Below are 24,589 nucleotides of genomic sequence, written 5' to 3' on the forward strand. Positions count from 1 at the left end.
TTTTTCCTTCGAGTTAGGTGGCTGTGTTTAAGCCTGCACACACCCACGGGGCAACGGAACTAGCCCCATAACCATGTAGTGAGTTCAGATCTGCCTTATGTGCCAGCCTGTCTCTCCCCCGATATTATGAAATGGAAACCGTCCCCAGGCTCTCAGCCACAGAACACCCTAAACTGCTTCGCCCACAGAGAGGTCGACGGTAGCTAAAGCACAGTTTCTCTACAGTGTTGTTTCTCCGAGTTAGAAAGCTAGCTGTTAGACTTCCATGCAAAAGTGGGGCCGCAGTCCTAGCTTCATGGAGCAAGTGGGGAGTCGTGTTCTGGCTTCTTCCGGGGCCTGGGTCTCACAAGGAAAATGCTTTTGGACTCACTTGCAGTGCGCTCACGCATGCACACAGCAAAATGCGTCCACCCTGAGGCATGGCTCTTTTAGCCGAAGCAGGAATTCCCTACAGAGTTGTTCCTTTGAGTTAGGTGGTTGGCTTTAGGCCTGCAGGCACCCCCGGGGCAAGGGCACTAGCCTCATCAACCAGAGGTGACTTGAGAGCTGCCTTCCGCACCGGCCTGTTTCTCACTCCATTTCACGTCTGGGACCCTTTCCCCGGTCTCTCGTACACGAGCAGGGTCAAATTCCTCCTGCTTCAGGAACGGCAATGTTAACTCAAGCGCAGTCACTCGAGAGGATTGATTCTTGGTGTTAGTAGCCTGGGAACTAGGCATCGAGGCACACAGGGTACAGCAGTGCTAATCTCCTCAAACAAGAGGTGAGTCGACAGCAGCCTTCCTTCCAGGCCTGCTTCTCACTCCGAGTTACGTTTAGGTTCCATTTCTCATGCTTTCACAAAAACACACAACAGATGAAGTGCACGCTCAGGAAGGGCGATCTTTGCTGAGGCACGGGTTCTCTACAGTTTTGTTCCTTTGCGTTGCGTGGATGGCACTGAGGACTCCACGCACACACGGGAGAGCCGATCTAGTTTCCCGAAACAAGAGTTGAGTCCATAGGGGCCTTCTGCCCATGCTTATTTCTCCCTCCGAATTCGGCTGGGACTCCTTCCCCAGGTTTGCACTCAAGCAGACTTGAAAATGCTGCCACCCTGTGGAGAGGCGAACGAGCTGAAGCTGGGGTTCTTGAGCGGCTTCTTTCTGCCAAATCAGTGTGGAGCCCTTAGCATTCCTATGCACACATGGAGCCGAAGTGTTAGCTTCAGGTAACAAGAGCTGAGTCGAGAGGAGCCTTCTGGCCCGGACTCCTTCTCCCTCGGTTTCACGTAAGGAACCCGTTCCTCAGGCTCTCACCCACGGTAGCCTGGAAAGTGCTTCCTCCCTCAGAGAGGTGGATGGTAGCTAAAGCACGGTTTCTCTACCGTGTTGTTTCTTCCAGGGAGAACGCTAGCGATTAGATTTCCATGCAAAAGTAGGGCCGCAGTGCTAGCTAAATGAAACACACGGGGAGTCGTCTTCTGCCTTTTGCTGGGGCCTGAGTCTCACTCGCAGAAACTTTGGACTCCCTTGCAGTCCTCTCACGCACGCACACAACCAAATGCTTCCACCCTCAGGAGCGGCTGTTTGAGCTGAAGCACGGATTCTCTACCGTGTTTTTCCTTTGAGTTAGGTGGCTGTCTTTCAGCCTGCACACACACCCAGGGCAACGGTACTAGCCCCATAACCATGATGTGAGTTGAGAGCTGCCTTCTGTACCGGCCTGTCTCTCCCCCGATTTTACAAAATGGAAAATGTCCCCAGGCTCTCAGCCACAGTACACCCTAAACTGCTTCGCCCACAGAGAGGTCGACGGTAGCTAAAGCACGGTTTCTCTACTGTGTAGTTTCTTCGAGTTAGAACGCTAGCTCTTAGACTTCCATGCAAATGTGGGGCTGCCGTGCTAGCTTGGTAAAACACATGGGGAGTCGTGTTCTGCCTTTCGCTGGGGCCTGAGTCTCACTCGCAAAATGCTTTGGACTCCCTTGCAGTGCTCTCACGCACGCACACAACAAAAGGCTTCCACCCTTAGGAGCAGCTGTTTTACCTGCAGCTCGGATTCCCTACCGAGTTTTTCCTTCGAGTTCAGTGGCTGTCTTTAAGCCTGCACACACCCACGGGGCAACGGAACTAGCCCCTTAAGCATGTAGTGAGTTGAGAGCTGCCTTCTGTACCGGACTGTCTCTCCCCCTATATTCCGAAATGGAAACCGTCCCCAGGCTGCCAGCCACAGTACACCCTAAACTGCTTCGCCCACACAGAGGTCGACGGTAGCTAAAGCACGGCTTCTCTACAGTGTTGTTTCTTCGACTTAGAACGCTAGCTATTAGACTTCCCTGAAAAGTGGCGCTGCCGTGCTAGCTTGATGAAACACATGGGGAGTGGTGTTCTGCCTTTCGCTGGGGCCTGAGTCTCACTTGCAGAAAGCTTTGGACTCCCTTGCAGTGCTCTCACGCACGCACACAACAAAATGCTTCCACCCTCAGGAGCAGCTGTTTTACCTGCAGCACAGGCTCTCTACCGAGTTTTTCCTTCGAGTTAGGTGGCTGTGTTTAAGCCTGCACACACACCCTGGGCAACGGTAGTAGCCCCATAACCATGATGTGAGTTGAGAGCTGCCTTCTGTGCCGGCCTGTCCCTCCACCGATATTATGATATTGAAACCGTCCCAGGGCTCCCAACCTCAGTACACCCTAAACTGCTTCGCCCTCAGAGAGGTCGACGGTAGCTAAAGCACGGTTTCTCTACAGTGTTGTTTCTTCGACTTAGAAAGCTAACTATCAGACTTCCATGCAAAAGTGGGGCCGCAGTATTAGATTCATGGAGCAAGTGGGGAGTCGTGTTCTGGCTTCTTCTGGGGCCTGGGTCTCACAAGGAAAATGCTTTTGGACTCACTTGCTGTGCACTCACGCATGCACACCACACAATGCGTCCACCCTGAGGCATGGCTCTTTTAGCCGAAGCAGGAATTCTCTACAGAGTTGTTCCTTTGAGTTAGGCGGTTGGCTTATGGCCTGCAGGAACACACGGGGCAAGGGTACTGGCCTCATAAACAAGAGGTGAGTTGAGAGCTGCCTTCCGCACCGGCCTGTTTCTCACTCCATTTCACGTATGGGACCCTTTCCCCGGTCTCTCATACACGAACACTATACAACTCCTGCGGCTTCAGGAACTGCAATGTTAGCTAAAGCGCAGTAACGCTACAGCATTGATTCTTGGTGTTAGTAGTCTGGTAGGCGAATGAGCTGCACCTGGGATTCTTGACAGGCTTGTTTCTTCCCAGTCAGTGTCGAGCACATAGCATTCCAAGCACACATGGAGCAGTAGTGTTAGCTTCAGGTAGCAAGAGCTGAGTCCAGAGGTGCCTTCTGCCCGGACCTATTTCTCCCTTGGTTTCACGTATGGAACCCGTTCCCCAGGCTCTCAGCCACGGTACTCCGTGTAATACTTCCTCCATCTAGAGGTCGACGGTAGCTAAAGCAGGGTTTCTCTACAGTGTTGTTTCTTCGAGTTAGAACACTAGCTGTTAGACTTCCATGCAAAAGTGGGGCTGCCGTGCTAGCGTGATGAAACACATGGGGAGTCGTGTTCTGCCTTCTGCTGGGGCCTGAGGCTCACTCACAAAAAGCTTTGGACTCCCTTGCAGGGCTCTCATGCACGCACACAACAGAATGCTTCCACCTTCAAGAGCGGCTCTTTTAGCTGAAGCATGGATTCTCCAGCGAGTTTTTCCTTCGAGTTAGGCGGTTTTCATGAAGCCTGCACACACACCCGGGGCAACGGTACTAGCCCCATAACCATGGTGTGAGTTGAGAGCTGCCTTCTCTCCGGGCTGTCTCTCCCTCGATTTTAGGAAACGGAACCCGTCCCCAGGCTCTCACCCACCGTACACCCTAAACTGCTTCCTCCCACACAGAGGTCGTCGGTAGCTAAAGCACGGTTTCTCTTCAGTGTTGTTTCTCCGAGTTAGAACGCTTGCTATTAATGTCCACAATAGCCAAACTGTGGAAAGAGCCAAGATGTCCACCAACAGATGAATGGATAAAGAAGAGGGGGTATATATATATATACAATGGAATATTATGCAGCCATCAAAAGGAATGAGATCTTGCCCTCTGCAACGACGTGGATGGAACTGGAGGGTATCATGCTGAGCGAAATAAGTCAAACAGAGAAAGACATGTATCATATGACCTCACTGATATGAGGAATTCTTAATCTCAGGAAACAAACTGAGGGTTGCTGGAGTGGGGGCTGGGGTGGGAGGGATGGGGTCACTGGGTGTTGGACACTGGGGAGGGTATGTGTTCTGGTAAGCGCTGTGAATTGTGCAAGACTGTTGAATCTCAGATCTGTACCTCTGAAACAAATAATGCAATATATGTTAAGAAAGAAAAAAAGAAGAAGAAGAATGTAGCAGGAGGGGAAGAATGAAGGGGGGAAAATCGGAGGGGGAAAAGAACCATGAGAGACGATGGACTCTGAAAAACAAACTGAGGGTTCTAGAGGGGAGGGGGGTGGGAGGATGGGTTAGCCTGGTGATGGGTATTGAGCAGGGCACGATCTGCATGGAGCACTGGGTGATATGCACAAACAATGAATCATGGAACACTATATCTAAAACTAATGATGTAATGTATGGGGATTAACATAACAATAAAAACATTTAATAATAATAATAATAAAGAACGCTTGCTATTAGACTTCCATGCAAAAGTGGGGCCGCAGTGCTAGCTTCATGAAACAAGTGGGGAGTCGTGTTCTGTCTTCTGCCGGGGCCTGAGTCCCACACGGAAAATGGGTCTGGACTCCCTTGCAGTGCTCTCACGCACACACACAACAAAATGCTGCCACCCTCAGGAGCAGCTGTTTTACCTGCAGCACAGGCTCTCAACCGAGTTTTTCCTTCGAGTTAGGTGGCTGTGTTTAAGCCTGCACACACCCACGGGGCAACGGAACTAGCCCCATAACCATGATGTGAGTTGAGAGCTGCCTTCTGTACCGGCCTGTCTCTCCCCGATATTACGATATTGAAACCGTCCCAGGGCTCTCAGCCACAGTACACCCTAAACTGCTTCGCCCACACAGAGGTCGACGGTAGCTAAAGCACGGATTCTCTACAGTGTTGTTTCTTCGACTTAGAACGCTAGCTATTAGACTTCCATGCAAAAGTGGGGCTGCCGTGCTAGCGTGATGAAACACATGGGGAGTCGTGTTCTGCCTTTCGCTGGGGCCTGAGTCTCACTCGCAAAAAGCTTTGGACTCCCTTGCAGTGCTCTCACGCACGCACACAACAAAATGCTTGCACCCTCAGGAGCAGCTCTTTTACCTGCAGCACAGGCTCTCTACCGAGTTTTTCCTTCGAGTTAGGTGGCTGTGTTTAAGCCTGCACACACCCACGGGGCAACGCAACTAGCCCCATAACCATGTAGTGAGTTCAGATCTGCCTTATGTGCCAGCCTGTCTCTCCCCCGATATTATGAAATGGAAACCGTCCCCAGGCTCTCAGCCACAGTACACCCTAAACTGCTTCGCCCACAGAGAGGTCGACGGTAGCTAAAGCACGGTTTCTCTACAGTGTTGTTTCTCCGAGTTAGAAAGCTAGCTGTTAGACTTCCATGCAAAAGTGGGGCCGCAGTCCTAGCTTCATGGAGCAAGTGGGGAGTCGTGTTCTGGCTTCTTCCGGGGCCTGGGTCTCACAAGGAAAATGCTTTTGGACTCACTTGCAGTGCGCTCACGCATGCACACAGCAAAATGCGTCCACCCTGAGGCATGGCTCTTTTAGCCGAAGCAGGAATTCCCTACAGAGTTGTTCCTTTGAGTTAGGTGGTTGGCTTTAGGCCTGCAGGCACCCCCGGGCCAAGGGCACTAGCCTCATCAACCAGAGGTGACTTGAGAGCTGCCTTCCGCACCGGCCTGTTTCTCACTCCATTTCACGCCTGGGACCCTTTCCCCGGTCTCTCGTACACGAGCAGGGTCAAATTCCTCCTGCTTCAGGAACGGCAATGTTAACTCAAGCGCAGTCACTCTAGAGGATTGATTCTTGGTGTTAGTAGCCTGGGAACTAGGCATCCAGGCACACAGGGTACAGCAGTGCTAATCTCCTCAAACAAGAGGTGAGTCGACAGCAGCCTTCCTTCCAGGCCTGCTTCTCACTCCGAGTTACGTTTAGGTTCCATTTCTCATGCTTTCACAAAAACACACAACAGATGAAGTGCACGCTCAGGAAGGGCGATCTTTGCTGAGGCACGGGTTCTCTACAGTTTTGTTCCTTTGCGTTGCGTGGATGGCACTGAGGACTCCACGCACACACGGGAGAGCCGATCTAGTTTCCCGAAACAAGAGTTGAGTCCATAGGGGCCTTCTGCCCATGCTTATTTCTCCCTCCGAATTCGGCTGGGACTCCTTCCCCAGGTTTGCACTCAAGCAGACTTGAAAATGCTGCCACCCTGTGGAGAGGCGAACGAGCTGAAGCTGGGCTTCTTGAGCGGCTTCTTTCTGCCAAATCAGTGTGGAGCCCTTAGCATTCCTATGCACACATGGAGCCGAAGTGTTAGCTTCAGGTAACAAGAGCTGAGTCGAGAGGAGCCTTCTGGCCCGGACTCCTTCTCCCTCGGTTTCACGTAAGGAACCCGTTCCTCAGGCTCTCACCCACGGTAGCCTGGAAAGTGCTTCCTCCCTCAGAGAGGTGGATGGTAGCTAAAGCACGGTTTCTCTACCGTGTTGTTTCTTCCAGGGAGAACGCTAGCGATTAGATTTCCATGCAAAAGTAGGGCCGCAGTGCTAGCTAAATGAAACACACGGGGAGTCGTCTTCTGCCTTTTGCTGGGGCCTGAGTCTCACTCGCAGAAACTTTGGACTCCCTTGCAGTCCTCTCACGCACGCACACAACCAAATGCTTCCACCCTCAGGAGCGGCTGTTTGAGCTGAAGCACGGATTCTCTACCGTGTTTTTCCTTTGAGTTAGGTGGCTGTCTTTCAGCCTGCACACACACCCAGGGCAACGGTACTAGCCCCATAACCATGATGTGAGTTGAGAGCTGCCTTCTGTACCGGCCTGTCTCTCCCCCGATTTTACAAAATGGAAAATGTCCCCAGGCTCTCAGCCACAGTACACCCTAAACTGCTTCGGCCACAGAGAGGTCGACGGTAGCTAAAGCACGGTTTCTCTACTGTGTAGTTTCTTCGAGTTAGAACGCTAGCTCTTAGACTTCCATGCAAATGTGGGGCTGCCGTGCTAGCTTGGTAAAACACATGGGGAGTCGTGTTCTGCCTTTCGCTGGGGCCTGAGTCTCACTCGCAAAATGCTTTGGACTCCCTTGCAGTGCTCTCACGCACGCACACAACAAAAGGCTTCCACCCTTAGGAGCAGCTGTTTTACCTGCAGCTCGGATTCCCTACCGAGTTTTTCCTTCGAGTTAAGTGGCTGTCTTTAAGCCTGCACACACCCACGGGGCAACGGAACTAGCCCCTTAAGCATGTAGTGAGTTGAGAGCTGCCTTCTGTACCGGACTGTCTCTCCCCCTATATTCCGAAATGGAAACCGTCCCCAGGCTGCCAGCCACAGTACACCCTAAACTGTTTCGCCCACACAGAGGTCGACGGTAGCTAAAGCACGGCTTCTCTACAGTGTTGTTTCTTCGACTTAGAACGCTAGCTATTAGACTTCCCTGAAAAGTGGCGCTGCCGTGCTAGCTTGATGAAACACATGGGGAGTGGTGTTCTGCCTTTCGCTGGGGCCTGAGTCTCACTCGCAGAAAGCTTTGGACTCCCTTGCAGTGCTCTCACGCACGCACACAACAAAATGCTTCCACCCTCAGGAGCAGCTGTTTTACCTGCAGCACAGGCTCTCTACCGAGTTTTTCCTTCGAGTTAGGTGGCTGTGTTTCAGCCTGCACACACACCCTGGGCAACGGTAGTAGCCCCATAACCATGATGTGAGTTGAGAGCTGCCTTCTGTGCCGGCCTGTCCCTCCACCGATATTATGATATTGAAACCGTCCCAGGGCTCCCAACCTCAGTACACCCTAAACTGCTTCGCCCTCAGAGAGGTCGACGGTAGCTAAAGCACGGTTTCTCTACAGTGTTGTTTCTTCGACTTAGAAAGCTAACTATCAGACTTCCATGCAAAAGTGGGGCCGCAGTATTAGATTCATGGAGCAAGTGGGGAGTCGTGTTCTGGCTTCTTCTGGGGCCTGGGTCTCACAAGGAAAATGCTTTTGGACTCACTTGCTGTGCACTCACGCATGCACACCACACAATGCGTCCACCCTGAGGCATGGCTCTTTTAGCCGAAGCAGGAATTCTCTACAGAGTTGTTCCTTTGAGTTAGGCGGTTGGCTTATGGCCTGCAGGAACACACGGGGCAAGGGTACTGGCCTCATAAACAAGAGGTGAGTTGAGAGCTGCCTTCCGCACCGGCCTGTTTCTCACTCCATTTCACGTATGGGACCCTTTCCCCGGTCTCTCATACACGAACACTATACAACTCCTGCGGCTTCAGGAACTGCAATGTTAGCTAAAGCGCAGTAACGCTACAGCATTGATTCTTGGTGTTAGTAGTCTGGTAGGCGAATGAGCTGCACCTGGGATTCTTGACAGGCTTGTTTCTTCCCAGTCAGTGTCGAGCACATAGCATTCCAAGCACACATGGAGCAGTAGTGTTAGCTTCAGGTAGCAAGAGCTGAGTCCAGAGGTGCCTTCTGCCCGGACCTATTTCTCCCTTGGTTTCACGTATGGAACCCGTTCCCCAGGCTCTCAGCCACGGTACTCCGTGTAATACTTCCTCCATCTAGAGGTCGACGGTAGCTAAAGCAGGGTTTCTCTACAGTGTTGTTTCTTCGAGTTAGAACACTAGCTGTTAGACTTCCATGCAAAAGTGGGGCTGCCGTGCTAGCGTGATGAAACACATGGGGAGTCGTGTTCTGCCTTCTGCTGGGGCCTGAGGCTCACTCACAAAAAGCTTTGGACTCCCTTGCAGGGCTCTCATGCACGCACACAACATAATGCTTCCACCTTCAAGAGCGGCTCTTTTAGCTGAAGCATGGATTCTCCAGCGAGTTTTTCCTTCGAGTTAGGCGGTTTTCATGAAGCCTGCACACACACCCGGAGCAACGGTACTAGCCCCATAACCATGGTGTGAGTTGAGAGCTGCCTTCTCTCCGGGCTGTCTCTCCCTCGATTTTAGGAAACGGAACCCGTCCCCAGGCTCTCACCCACCGTACACCCTAAACTGCTTCCTCCCACACAGAGGTCGTCGGTAGCTAAAGCACGGTTTCTCTTCAGTGTTGTTTCTCGGAGTTAGAACGCTTGCTATTAATGTCCACAATAGCCAAACTGTGGAAAGAGCCAAGATGTCCACCAACAGATGAATGGATAAAGAAGAGGGGGTATATATATATATACAATGGAATATTATGCAGCCATCAAAAGGAATGAGATCTTGCCCTCTGCAACGACGTGGATGGAACTGGAGGGTATCATGCTGAGCGAAATAAGTCAAACAGAGAAAGACATGTATCATATGACCTCACTGATATGAGGAATTCTTAATCTCAGGAAACAAACTGAGGGTTGCTGGAGTGGGGGCTGGGGTGGGAGGGATGGGGTCACTGGGTGTTGGACACTGGGGAGGGTATGTGTTCTGGTAAGCGCTGTGAATTGTGCAAGACTGTTGAATCTCAGATCTGTACCTCTGAAACAAATAATGCAATATATGTTAAGAAAGAAAAAAAGAAGAAGAAGAATGTAGCAGGAGGGGAAGAATGAAGGGGGGAAAATCGGAGGGGGAAAAGAACCATGAGAGACGATGGACTCTGAAAAACAAACTGAGGGTTCTAGAGGGGAGGGGGGTGGGAGGATGGGTTAGCCTGGTGATGGGTATTGAGCAGGGCACGATCTGCATGGAGCACTGGGTGATATGCACAAACAATGAATCATGGAACACTATATCTAAAACTAATGATGTAATGTATGGGGATTAACATAACAATAAAAACATTTAATAATAATAATAATAAAGAACGCTTGCTATTAGACTTCCATGCAAAAGTGGGGCCGCAGTGCTAGCTTCATGAAACAAGTGGGGAGTCGTGTTCTGTCTTCTGCCGGGGCCTGAGTCCCACACGGAAAATGGGTCTGGACTCCCTTGCAGTGCTCTCACGCACGCCCACGACAAAATGCTGCCACCCTCAGGAGCAGCTGTTTTACCTGCAGCACAGGCTCTCAACCGAGTTTTTCCTTCGAGTTAGGTGGCTGTGTTTAAGCCTGCACACACACCCTGGGCAATGGTACTAGCCCCATAACCATGATGTGATTTGAGAGCTGCCTTCTGTACCGGCCTGTCTCTCCCCGATATTACGATATTGAAACCGTCCCAGGGCTCTCAGCCACAGTACACCCTAAACTGCTTCGCCCACACAGAGGTCGACGGTAGCTAAAGCACGGCTTCTCTACAGTGTTGTTTCTTCGAGTTAGAACGCTAGCTATTAGACTTCCATGCAAAAGTGGGGCTGCCGTGCTAGCGTGATGAAACACATGGGGAGTCGTGTTCTGCCTTTCGCTGGGGCCTGAGTCTCACTCGCAAAAAGCTTTGGACTCCCTTGCAGTGCTCTCACGCACGCACACAACAAAATGCTTGCACCCTCAGGAGCAGCTCTTTTACCTGCAGCACAGGCTCTCTACCGAGTTTTTCCTTCGAGTTAGGTGGCTGTGTTTAAGCCTGCACACACCCACGGGGCAACGGAACTAGCCCCATAACCATGTAGTGAGTTCAGATCTGCCTTATGTGCCAGCCTGTCTCTCCCCCGATATTATGAAATGGAAACCGTCCCCAGGCTCTCAGCCACAGAACACCCTAAACTGCTTCGCCCACAGAGAGGTCGACGGTAGCTAAAGCACAGTTTCTCTACAGTGTTGTTTCTCCGAGTTAGAAAGCTAGCTGTTAGACTTCCATGCAAAAGTGGGGCCGCAGTCCTAGCTTCATGGAGCAAGTGGGGAGTCGTGTTCTGGCTTCTTCCGGGGCCTGGGTCTCACAAGGAAAATGCTTTTGGACTCACTTGCAGTGCGCTCACGCATGCACACAGCAAAATGCGTCCACCCTGAGGCATGGCTCTTTTAGCCGAAGCAGGAATTCCCTACAGAGTTGTTCCTTTGAGTTAGGTGGTTGGCTTTAGGCCTGCAGGCACCCCCGGGGCAAGGGCACTAGCCTCATCAACCAGAGGTGACTTGAGAGCTGCCTTCCGCACCGGCCTGTTTCTCACTCCATTTCACGTCTGGGACCCTTTCCCCGGTCTCTCGTACACGAGCAGGGTCAAATTCCTCCTGCTTCAGGAACGGCAATGTTAACTCAAGCGCAGTCACTCGAGAGGATTGATTCTTGGTGTTAGTAGCCTGGGAACTAGGCATCCAGGCACACAGGGTACAGCAGTGCTAATCTCCTCAAACAAGAGGTGAGTCGACAGCAGCCTTCCTTCCAGGCCTGCTTCTCACTCCGAGTTACGTTTAGGTTCCATTTCTCATGCTTTCACAAAAACACACAACAGATGAAGTGCACGCTCAGGAAGGGCGATCTTTGCTGAGGCACGGGTTCTCTACAGTTTTGTTCCTTTGCGTTGCGTGGATGGCACTGAGGACTCCACGCACACACGGGAGAGCCGATCTAGTTTCCCGAAACAAGAGTTGAGTCCATAGGGGCCTTCTGCCCATGCTTATTTCTCCCTCCGAATTCGGCTGGGACTCCTTCCCCAGGTTTGCACTCAAGCAGACTTGAAAATGCTGCCACCCTGTGGAGAGGCGAACGAGCTGAAGCTGGGCTTCTTGAGCGGCTTCTTTCTGCCAAATCAGTGTGGAGCCCTTAGCATTCCTATGCACACATGGAGCCGAAGTGTTAGCTTCAGGTAACAAGAGCTGAGTCGAGAGGAGCCTTCTGGCCCGGACTCCTTCTCCCTCGGTTTCACGTAAGGAACCCGTTCCTCAGGCTCTCACCCACGGTAGCCTGGAAAGTGCTTCCTCCCTCAGAGAGGTGGATGGTAGCTAAAGCACGGTTTCTCTACCGTGTTGTTTCTTCCAGGGAGAACGCTAGCGATTAGATTTCCATGCAAAAGTAGGGCCGCAGTGCTAGCTAAATGAAACACACGGGGAGTCGTCTTCTGCCTTTTGCTGGGGCCTGAGTCTCACTCGCAGAAACTTTGGACTCCCTTGCAGTCCTCTCACGCACGCACACAACCAAATGCTTCCACCCTCAGGAGCGGCTGTTTGAGCTGAAGCACGGATTCTCTACCGTGTTTTTCCTTTGAGTTAGGTGGCTGTCTTTCAGCCTGCACACACACCCAGGGCAACGGTACTAGCCCCATAACCATGATGTGAGTTGAGAGCTGCCTTCTGTACCGGCCTGTCTCTCCCCCGATTTTACAAAATGGAAAATGTCCCCAGGCTCTCAGCCACAGTACACCCTAAACTGCTTCGCCCACAGAGAGGTCGACGGTAGCTAAAGCACGGTTTCTCTACTGTGTAGTTTCTTCGAGTTAGAACGCTAGCTCTTAGACTTCCATGCAAATGTGGGGCTGCCGTGCTAGCTTGGTAAAACACATGGGGAGTCGTGTTCTGCCTTTCGCTGGGGCCTGAGTCTCACTCGCAAAATGCTTTGGACTCCCTTGCAGTGCTCTCACGCACGCACACAACAAAAGGCTTCCACCCTTAGGAGCAGCTGTTTTACCTGCAGCTCGGATTCCCTACCGAGTTTTTCCTTCGAGTTCAGTGGCTGTCTTTAAGCCTGCACACACCCACGGGGCAACGGAACTAGCCCCTTAAGCATGTAGTGAGTTGAGAGCTGCCTTCTGTACCGGACTGTCTCTCCCCCTATATTCCGAAATGGAAACCGTCCCCAGGCTGCCAGCCACAGTACACCCTAAACTGCTTCGCCCACACAGAGGTCGACGGTAGCTAAAGCACGGCTTCTCTACAGTGTTGTTTCTTCGACTTAGAACGCTAGCTATTAGACTTCCCTGAAAAGTGGCGCTGCCGTGCTAGCTTGATGAAACACATGGGGAGTGGTGTTCTGCCTTTCGCTGGGGCCTGAGTCTCACTTGCAGAAAGCTTTGGACTCCCTTGCAGTGCTCTCACGCACGCACACAACAAAATGCTTCCACCCTCAGGAGCAGCTGTTTTACCTGCAGCACAGGCTCTCTACCGAGTTTTTCCTTCGAGTTAGGTGGCTGTGTTTAAGCCTGCACACACACCCTGGGCAACGGTAGTAGCCCCATAACCATGATGTGAGTTGAGAGCTGCCTTCTGTGCCGGCCTGTCCCTCCACCGATATTATGATATTGAAACCGTCCCAGGGCTCCCAACCTCAGTACACCCTAAACTGCTTCGCCCTCAGAGAGGTCGACGGTAGCTAAAGCACGGTTTCTCTACAGTGTTGTTTCTTCGACTTAGAAAGCTAACTATCAGACTTCCATGCAAAAGTGGGGCCGCAGTATTAGATTCATGGAGCAAGTGGGGAGTCGTGTTCTGGCTTCTTCTGGGGCCTGGGTCTCACAAGGAAAATGCTTTTGGACTCACTTGCTGTGCACTCACGCATGCACACCACACAATGCGTCCACCCTGAGGCATGGCTCTTTTAGCCGAAGCAGGAATTCTCTACAGAGTTGTTCCTTTGAGTTAGGCGGTTGGCTTATGGCCTGCAGGAACACACGGGGCAAGGGTACTGGCCTCATAAACAAGAGGTGAGTTGAGAGCTGCCTTCCGCACCGGCCTGTTTCTCACTCCATTTCACGTATGGGACCCTTTCCCCGGTCTCTCATACACGAACACTATACAACTCCTGCGGCTTCAGGAACTGCAATGTTAGCTAAAGCGCAGTAACGCTACAGCATTGATTCTTGGTGTTAGTAGTCTGGTAGGCGAATGAGCTGCACCTGGGATTCTTGACAGGCTTGTTTCTTCCCAGTCAGTGTCGAGCACATAGCATTCCAAGCACACATGGAGCAGTAGTGTTAGCTTCAGGTAGCAAGAGCTGAGTCCAGAGGTGCCTTCTGCCCGGACCTATTTCTCCCTTGGTTTCACGTATGGAACCCGTTCCCCAGGCTCTCAGCCACGGTACTCCGTGTAATACTTCCTCCATCTAGAGGTCGACGGTAGCTAAAGCAGGGTTTCTCTACAGTGTTGTTTCTTCGAGTTAGAACACTAGCTGTTAGACTTCCATGCAAAAGTGGGGCTGCCGTGCTAGCGTGATGAAACACATGGGGAGTCGTGTTCTGCCTTCTGCTGGGGCCTGAGGCTCACTCACAAAAAGCTTTGGACTCCCTTGCAGGGCTCTCATGCACGCACACAACAGAATGCTTCCACCTTCAAGAGCGGCTCTTTTAGCTGAAGCATGGATTCTCCAGCGAGTTTTTCCTTCGAGTTAGGCGGTTTTCATGAAGCCTGCACACACACCCGGGGCAACGGTACTAGCCCCATAACCATGGTGTGAGTTGAGAGCTGCCTTCTCTCCGGGCTGTCTCTCCCTCGATTTTAGGAAACGGAACCCGTCCCCAGGCTCTCACCCACCGTACACCCTAAACTGCTTCCTCCCACACAGAGGTCGTCGGTAGCTAAAGCACGGTTTCTCTTCAGTGTTGTTTCTCCGAGTTAGAACGCTTGCTATTAATGTCCACAATAGCCAAACTGTGGAAAGAGCCAAGATGTCCACCAACAGATGAATGGATAAAGAAGAGGGGGTATATATATATATACAATGGAATATTATGCAGCCATCAAAAGGAATGAGATCTTGCCCTCTGCAACGACGTGGATGGAACTGGAGGGTATCATGCTGAGCGAAATAAGTCAAACAGAGAAAGACATGTATCATATGACCTCACTGATATGAGGAATTCTTAATCTCAGGAAACAAACTGAGGGTTGCTGGAGTGGGGGCTGGGGTGGGAGGGATGGGGTCACTGGGTGTTGGACACTGGGGAGGGTATGTGTTCTGGTAAGCGCTGTGAATTGTGCAAGACTGTTGAATCTCAGATCTGTACCTCTGAAACAAATAATGCAATATATGTTAAGAAAGAAAAAAAGAAGAAGAAGAATGTAGCAGGAGGGGAAGAATGAAGGGGGGAAAATCGGAGGGGGAAAAGAACCATGAGAGACGATGGACTCTGAAAAACAAACTGAGGGTTCTAGAGGGGAGGGGGGTGGGAGGATGGGTTAGCCTGGTGATGGGTATTGAGCAGGGCACGATCTGCATGGAGCACTGGGTGATATGCACAAACAATGAATCATGGAACACTATATCTAAAACTAATGATGTAATGTATGGGGATTAACATAACAATAAAAACATTTAATAATAATAATAATAAAGAACGCTTGCTATTAGACTTCCATGCAAAAGTGGGGCCGCAGTGCTAGCTTCATGAAACAAGTGGGGAGTCGTGTTCTGTCTTCTGCCGGGGCCTGAGTCCCACACGGAAAATGGGTCTGGACTCCCTTGCAGTGCTCTCACGCACGCCCACGACAAAATGCTGCCACCCTCAGGAGCAGCTGTTTTACCTGCAGCACAGGCTCTCAACCGAGTTTTTCCTTCGAGTTAGGTGGCTGTGTTTAAGCCTGCACACACACCCTGGGCAATGGTACTAGCCCCATAACCATGATGTGATTTGAGAGCTGCCTTCTGTACCGGCCTGTCTCTCCCCGATATTACGATATTGAAACCGTCCCAGGGCTCTCAGCCACAGTACACCCTAAACTGCTTCGCCCACACAGAGGTCGACGGTAGCTAAAGCACGGCTTCTCTACAGTGTTGTTTCTTCGAGTTAGAACGCTAGCTATTAGACTTCCATGCAAAAGTGGGGCTGCCGTGCTAGCGTGATGAAACACATGGGGAGTCGTGTTCTGCCTTTCGCTGGGGCCTGAGTCTCACTCGCAAAAAGCTTTGGACTCCCTTGCAGTGCTCTCACGCACGCACACAACAAAATGCTTGCACCCTCAGGAGCAGCTCTTTTACCTGCAGCACAGGCTCTCTACCGAGTTTTTCCTTCGAGTTAGGTGGCTGTGTTTAAGCCTGCACACACCCACGGGGCAACGGAACTAGCCCCATAACCATGTAGTGAGTTCAGATCTGCCTTATGTGCCAGCCTGTCTCTCCCCCGATATTATGAAATGGAAACCGTCCCCAGGCTCTCAGCCACAGAACACCCTAAACTGCTTCGCCCACAGAGAGGTCGACGGTAGCTAAAGCACAGTTTCTCTACAGTGTTGTTTCTCCGAGTTAGAAAGCTAGCTGTTAGACTTCCATGCAAAAGTGGGGCCGCAGTCCTAGCTTCATGGAGCAAGTGGGGAGTCGTGTTCTGGCTTCTTCCGGGGCCTGGGTCTCACAAGGAAAATGCTTTTGGACTCACTTGCAGTGCGCTCACGCATGCACACAGCAAAATGCGTCCACCCTGAGGCATGGCTCTTTTAGCCGAAGCAGGAATTCCCTACAGAGTTGTTCCTTTGAGTTAGGTGGTTGGCTTTAGGCCTGCAGGCACCCCCGGGGCAAGGGCACTAGCCTCATCAACCAGAGGTGACTTGAGAGCTGCCTTCCGCACCGGCCTGTTTCTCACTCCATTTCACGTCTGGGACCCTTTCCCCGGTCTCTCGTACACGAGCAGGGTCAAATTCCTCCTGCTTCAGGAACGGCAATGTTAACTCAAGCGCAGTCACTCGAGAGGATTGATTCTTGGTGTTAGTAGCCTGGGAACTAGGCATCCAGGCACACAGGGTACAGCAGTGCTAATCTCCTCAAACAAGAGGTGAGTCGACAGCAGCCTTCCTTCCAGGCCTGCTTCTCACTCCGAGTTACGTTTAGGTTCCATTTCTCATGCTTTCACAAAAACACACAACAGATGAAGTGCACGCTCAGGAAGGGCGATCTTTGCTGAGGCACGGGTTCTCTACAGTTTTGTTCCTTTGCGTTGCGTGGATGGCACTGAGGACTCCACGCACACACGGGAGAGCCGATCTAGTTTCCCGAAACAAGAGTTGAGTCCATAGGGGCCTTCTGCCCATGCTTATTTCTCCCTCCGAATTCTGCTGGGACTCCTTCCCCAGGTTTGCACTCAAGCAGACTTGAAAATGCTGCCACCCTGTGGAGAGGCGAACGAGCTGAAGCTGGGGTTCTTGAGCGGCTTCTTTCTGCCAAATCAGTGTGGAGCCCTTAGCATTCCTATGCACACATGGAGCCGAAGTGTTAGCTTCAGGTAACAAGAGCTGAGTCGAGAGGAGCCTTCTGGCCCGGACTCCTTCTCCCTCGGTTTCACGTAAGGAACCCGTTCCTCAGGCTCTCACCCACGGTAGCCTGGAAAGTGCTTCCTCCCTCAGAGAGGTGGATGGTAGCTAAAGCACGGTTTCTCTACCGTGTTGTTTCTTCCAGGGAGAACGCTAGCGATTAGATTTCCATGCAAAAGTAGGGCCGCAGTGCTAGCTAAATGAAACACACGGGGAGTCGTCTTCTGCCTTTTGCTGGGGCCTGAGTCTCACTCGCAGAAACTTTGGACTCCCTTGCAGTCCTCTCACGCACGCACACAACCAAATGCTTCCACCCTCAGGAGCGGCTGTTTGAGCTGAAGCACGGATTCTCTACCGTGTTTTTCCTTTGAGTTAGGTGGCTGTCTTTCAGCCTGCACACACACCCAGGGCAACGGTACTAGCCCCATAACCATGATGTGAGTTGAGAGCTGCCTTCTGTACCGGCCTGTCTCTCCCCCGATTTTACAAAATGGAAAATGTCCCCAGGCTCTCAGCCACAGTACACCCTAAACTGCTTCGCCCACAGAGAGGTCGACGGTAGCTAAAGCACGGTTTCTCTACTGTGTAGTTTCTTCGAGTTAGAACGCTAGCTCTTAGACTTCCATGCAAATGTGGGGCTGCCGTGCTAGCTTGGTAAAACACATGGGGAGTCGTGTTCTGCCTTTCGCTGGGGCCTGAGTCTCACTCGCAAAATGCTTTGGACTCCCTTGCAGTGCTCTCACGCACGCACACAACAAAAGGCTTCCACCCTTAGGAGCAGCTGTTTTACCTGCAGCTCGGATTCCCTACCGAGTTTTTCCTTCGAGTTAAGTGGCTGTCTTTAAGCCTGCACACACCCACGGGGCAACGGAACTAGCCCCTTAAGCATGTAGTGAGTTGAGAGCTGCCTTCTGTACCGGACTGTCTCTCCCCCTATATTCCGAAATGGAAACCGTCCCCAGGCTGCCAGCCACAGTACACCCTAAACTGCTTCGCCCACACAGAGGTCGACGGTAGCTAAAGCACGGCTTCTCTACAGTGTTGTTTCTTCGACTTAGAACGCTAGCTATTAGACTTCCCTGAAAAGTGGCGCTGCCGTGCTAGCTTGATGAAACACATGGGGAGTGGTGTTCTGCCTTTCGCTGGGGCCTGAGTCTCACTTGCAGAAAGCTTTGGACTCCCTTGCAGTGCTCTCACGCACGCACACAACAAAATGCTTCCACCCTCAGGAGCAGCTGTTTTACCTGCAGCACAGGCTCTCTACCGAGTTTTTCCTTCGAGTTAGGTGGCTGTGTTTAAGCCTGCACACACACCCTGGGCAACGGTAGTAGCCCCATAACCATGATGTGAGTTGAGAGCTGCCTTCTGTGCCGGCCTGTCCCTCCACCGATATTATGATATTGAAACCGTCCCAGGGCTCCCAACCTCAGTACACCCTAAACTGCTTCGCCCTCAGAGAGGTCGACGGTAGCTAAAGCACGGTTTCTCTACAGTGTTGTTTCTTCGACTTAGAAAGCTAACTATCAGACTTCCATGCAAAAGTGGGGCCGCAGTATTAGATTCATGGAGCAAGTGGGGAGTCGTGTTCTGGCTTCTTCTGGGGCCTGGGTCTCACAAGGAAAATGCTTTTGGACTCACTTGCTGTGCACTCACGCATGCACACCACACAATGCGTCCACCCTGAGGCATGGCTCTTTTAGCCGAAGCAGGAATTCTCTACAGAGTTGTTCCTTTGAGTTAGGCGGTTGGCTTATGGCCTGCAGGAACACACGGGGCAAGGGTACTGGCCTCATAAACAAGAGGTGAGTTGAGAGCTGCCTTCCGCACCGGCCTGTTTCTCACTCCATTTCACGTATGGGACCCTTTCCCCGGTCTCTCATACACGAACACTATACAACTCCTGCGGCTTCAGGAACTGCAATGTTAGCTAAAGCGCAGTAACGCTACAGCATTGATTCTTGGTGTTAGTAGTCTGGTAGGCGAATGAGCTGCAGCTGGGATTCTTGACAGGCTTGTTTCTTCCCAGTCAGTGTCGAGCACATAGCATTCCAAGCACACATGGAGCAGTAGTGTTAGCTTCAGGTAGCAAGAGCTGAGTCCAGAGGTGCCTTCTGCCCGGACCTATTTCTCCCTTGGTTTCACGTATGGAACCCGTTCCCCAGGCTCTCAGCCACGGTACTCCGTGTAATACTTCCTCCATCTAGAGGTCGACGGTAGCTAAAGCAGGGTTTCTCTACAGTGTTGTTTCTTCGAGTTAGAACACTAGCTGTTAGACTTCCATGCAAAAGTGGGGCTGCCGTGCTAGCGTGATGAAACACATGGGGAGTCGTGTTCTGCCTTCTGCTGGGGCCTGAGGCTCACTCACAAAAAGCTTTGGACTCCCTTGCAGGGCTCTCATGCACGCACACAACAGAATGCTTCCACCTTCAAGAGCGGCTCTTTTAGCTGAAGCATGGATTCTCCAGCGAGTTTTTCCTTCGAGTTAGGCGGTTTTCATGAAGCCTGCACACACACCCGGGGCAACGGTACTAGCCCCATAACCATGGTGTGAGTTGAGAGCTGCCTTCTCTCCGGGCTGTCTCTCCCTCGATTTTAGGAAACGGAACCCGTCCCCAGGCTCTCACCCACCGTACACCCTAAACTGCTTCCTCCCACACAGAGGTCGTCGGTAGCTAAAGCACGGTTTCTCTTCAGTGTTGTTTCTCCGAGTTAGAACGCTTGCTATTAATGTCCACAATAGCCAAACTGTGGAAAGAGCCAAGATGTCCACCAACAGATGAATGGATAAAGAAGAGGGGGTATATATATATATACAATGGAATATTATGCAGCCATCAAAAGGAATGAGATCTTGCCCTCTGCAACGACGTGGATGGAACTGGAGGGTATCATGCTGAGCGAAATAAGTCAAACAGAGAAAGACATGTATCATATGACCTCACTGATATGAGGAATTCTTAATCTCAGGAAACAAACTGAGGGTTGCTGGAGTGGGGGCTGGGGTGGGAGGGATGGGGTCACTGGGTGTTGGACACTGGGGAGGGTATGTGTTCTGGTAAGCGCTGTGAATTGTGCAAGACTGTTGAATCTCAGATCTGTACCTCTGAAACAAATAATGCAATATATGTTAAGAAAGAAAAAAAGAAGAAGAAGAATGTAGCAGGAGGGGAAGAATGAAGGGGGGAAAATCGGAGGGGGAAAAGAACCATGAGAGACGATGGACTCTGAAAAACAAACTGAGGGTTCTAGAGGGGAGGGGGGTGGGAGGATGGGTTAGCCTGGTGATGGGTATTGAGCAGGGCACGATCTGCATGGAGCACTGGGTGATATGCACAAACAATGAATCATGGAACACTATATCTAAAACTAATGATGTAATGTATGGGGATTAACATAACAATAAAAACATTTAATAATAATAATAATAAAGAACGCTTGCTATTAGACTTCCATGCAAAAGTGGGGCCGCAGTGCTAGCTTCATGAAACAAGTGGGGAGTCGTGTTCTGTCTTCTGCCGGGGCCTGAGTCGCACACGGAAAATGGGTCTGGACTCCCTTGCAGTGCTCTCACGCACACACACAACAAAATGCTGCCACCCTCAGGAGCAGCTGTTTTACCTGCAGCACAGGCTCTCAACCGAGTTTTTCCTTCGAGTTAGGTGGCTGTGTTTAAGCCTGCACACACCCACGGGGCAACGGAACTAGCCCCATAACCATGATGTGAGTTGAGAGCTGCCTTCTGTACCGGCCTGTCTCTCCCCGATATTACGATATTGAAACCGTCCCAGGGCTCTCAGCCACAGTACACCCTAAACTGCTTCGCCCACACAGAGGTCGACGGTAGCTAAAGCACGGATTCTCTACAGTGTTGTTTCTTCGACTTAGAACGCTAGCTATTAGACTTCCATGCAAAAGTGGGGCTGCCGTGCTAGCGTGATGAAACACATGGGGAGTCGTGTTCTGCCTTTCGCTGGGGCCTGAGTCTCACTCGCAAAAAGCTTTGGACTCCCTTGCAGTGCTCTCACGCACGCACACAACAAAATGCTTGCACCCTCAGGAGCAGCTCTTTTACCTGCAGCACAGGCTCTCTACCGAGTTTTTCCTTCGAGTTAGGTGGCTGTGTTTAAGCCTGCACACACCCACGGGGCAACGCAACTAGCCCCATAACCATGTAGTGAGTTCAGATCTGCCTTATGTGCCAGCCTGTCTCTCCCCCGATATTATGAAATGGAAACCGTCCCCAGGCTCTCAGCCACAGTACACCCTAAACTGCTTCGCCCACAGAGAGGTCGACGGTAGCTAAAGCACGGTTTCTCTACAGTGTTGTTTCTCCGAGTTAGAAAGCTAGCTGTTAGACTTCCATGCAAAAGTGGGGCCGCAGTCCTAGCTTCATGGAGCAAGTGGGGAGTCGTGTTCTGGCTTCTTCCGGGGCCTGGGTCTCACAAGGAAAATGCTTTTGGACTCACTTGCAGTGCGCTCACGCATGCACACAGCAAAATGCGTCCACCCTGAGGCATGGCTCTTTTAGCCGAAGCAGGAATTCCCTACAGAGTTGTTCCTTTGAGTTAGGTGGTTGGCTTTAGGCCTGCAGGCACCCCCGGGCCAAGGGCACTAGCCTCATCAACCAGAGGTGACTTGAGAGCTGCCTTCCGCACCGGCCTGTTTCTCACTCCATTTCACGCCTGGGACCCTTTCCCCGGTCTCTCGTACACGAGCAGGGTCAAATTCCTCCTGCTTCAGGAACGGCAATGTTAACTCAAGCGCAGTCACTCTAGAGGATTGATTCTTGGTGTTAGTAGCCTGGGAACTAGGCATCCAGGCACACAGGGTACAGCAGTGCTAATCTCCTCAAACAAGAGGTGAGTCGACAGCAGCCTTCCTTCCAGGCCTGCTTCTCACTCCGAGTTACGTTTAGGTTCCATTTCTCATGCTTTCACAAAAACACACAACAGATGAAGTGCACGCTCAGGAAGGGCGATCTTTGCTGAGGCACGGGTTCTCTACAGTTTTGTTCCTTTGCGTTGCGTGGATGGCACTGAGGACTCCACGCACACACGGGAGAGCCGATCTAGTTTCCCGAAACAAGAGTTGAGTCCATAGGGGCCTTCTGCCCATGCTTATTTCTCCCTCCGAATTCGGCTGGGACTCCTTCCCCAGGTTTGCACTCAAGCAGACTTGAAAATGCTGCCACCCTGTGGAGAGGCGAACGAGCTGAAGCTGGGCTTCTTGAGCGGCTTCTTTCTGCCAAATCAGTGTGGAGCCCTTAGCATTCCTATGCACACATGGAGCCGAAGTGTTAGCTTCAGGTAACAAGAGCTGAGTCGAGAGGAGCCTTCTGGCCCGGACTCCTTCTCCCTCGGTTTCACGTAAGGAACCCGTTCCTCAGGCTCTCACCCACGGTAGCCTGGAAAGTGCTTCCTCCCTCAGAGAGGTGGATGGTAGCTAAAGCACGGTTTCTCTACCGTGTTGTTTCTTCCAGGGAGAACGCTAGCGATTAGATTTCCATGCAAAAGTAGGGCCGCAGTGCTAGCTAAATGAAACACACGGGGAGTCGTCTTCTGCCTTTTGCTGGGGCCTGAGTCTCACTCGCAGAAACTTTGGACTCCCTTGCAGTCCTCTCACGCACGCACACAACCAAATGCTTCCACCCTCAGGAGCGGCTGTTTGAGCTGAAGCACGGATTCTCTACCGTGTTTTTCCTTTGAGTTAGGTGGCTGTCTTTCAGCCTGCACACACACCCAGGGCAACGGTACTAGCCCCATAACCATGATGTGAGTTGAGAGCTGCCTTCTGTACCGGCCTGTCTCTCCCCCGATTTTACAAAATGGAAAATGTCCCCAGGCTCTCAGCCACAGTACACCCTAAACTGCTTCGGCCACAGAGAGGTCGACGGTAGCTAAAGCACGGTTTCTCTACTGTGTAGTTTCTTCGAGTTAGAACGCTAGCTCTTAGACTTCCATGCAAATGTGGGGCTGCCGTGCTAGCTTGGTAAAACACATGGGGAGTCGTGTTCTGCCTTTCGCTGGGGCCTGAGTCTCACTCGCAAAATGCTTTGGACTCCCTTGCAGTGCTCTCACGCACGCACACAACAAAAGGCTTCCACCCTTAGGAGCAGCTGTTTTACCTGCAGCTCGGATTCCCTACCGAGTTTTTCCTTCGAGTTAAGTGGCTGTCTTTAAGCCTGCACACACCCACGGGGCAACGGAACTAGCCCCTTAAGCATGTAGTGAGTTGAGAGCTGCCTTCTGTACCGGACTGTCTCTCCCCCTATATTCCGAAATGGAAACCGTCCCCAGGCTGCCAGCCACAGTACACCCTAAACTGCTTCGCCCACACAGAGGTCGACGGTAGCTAAAGCACGGCTTCTCTACAGTGTTGTTTCTTCGACTTAGAACGCTAGCTATTAGACTTCCCTGAAAAGTGGCGCTGCCGTGCTAGGTTGATGAAACACATGGGGAGTGGTGTTCTGCCTTTCGCTGGGGCCTGAGTCTCACTCGCAGAAAGCTTTGGACTCCCTTGCAGTGCTCTCACGCACGCACACAACAAAATGCTTCCACCCTCAGGAGCAGCTGTTTTACCTGCAGCACAGGCTCTCTACCGAGTTTTTCCTTCGAGTTAGGTGGCTGTGTTTCAGCCTGCACACACACCCTGGGCAACGGTAGTAGCCCCATAACCATGATGTGAGTTGAGAGCTGCCTTCTGTGCCGGCCTGTCCCTCCACCGATATTATGATATTGAAACCGTCCCAGGGCTCCCAACCTCAGTACACCCTAAACTGCTTCGCCCTCAGAGAGGTCGACGGTAGCTAAAGCACGGTTTCTCTACAGTGTTGTTTCTTCGACTTAGAAAGCTAACTATCAGACTTCCATGCAAAAGTGGGGCCGCAGTATTAGATTCATGGAGCAAGTGGGGAGTCGTGTTCTGGCTTCTTCTGGGGCCTGGGTCTCACAAGGAAAATGCTTTTGGACTCACTTGCTGTGCACTCACGCATGCACACCACACAATGCGTCCACCCTGAGGCATGGCTCTTTTAGCCGAAGCAGGAATTCTCTACAGAGTTGTTCTTTTGAGTTAGGCGGTTGGCTTATGGCCTGCAGGAACACACGGGGCAAGGGTACTGGCCTCATAAACAAGAGGTGAGTTGAGAGCTGCCTTCCGCACCGGCCTGTTTCTCACTCCATTTCACGTATGGGACCCTTTCCCCGGTCTGTCATACACGAACACTATACAACTCCTGCGGCTTCAGGAACTGCAATGTTAGCTAAAGCGCAGTAAAGCTACAGCATTGATTCTTGGTGTTAGTAGTCTGGTAGGCGAATGAGCTGCACCTGGGATTCTTGACAGGCTTG

This window comes from Halichoerus grypus, chromosome 3, assembly GCF_964656455.1.
Source record: "Halichoerus grypus chromosome 3, mHalGry1.hap1.1, whole genome shotgun sequence".
NCBI lineage: Eukaryota > Metazoa > Chordata > Mammalia > Carnivora > Phocidae > Halichoerus > Halichoerus grypus.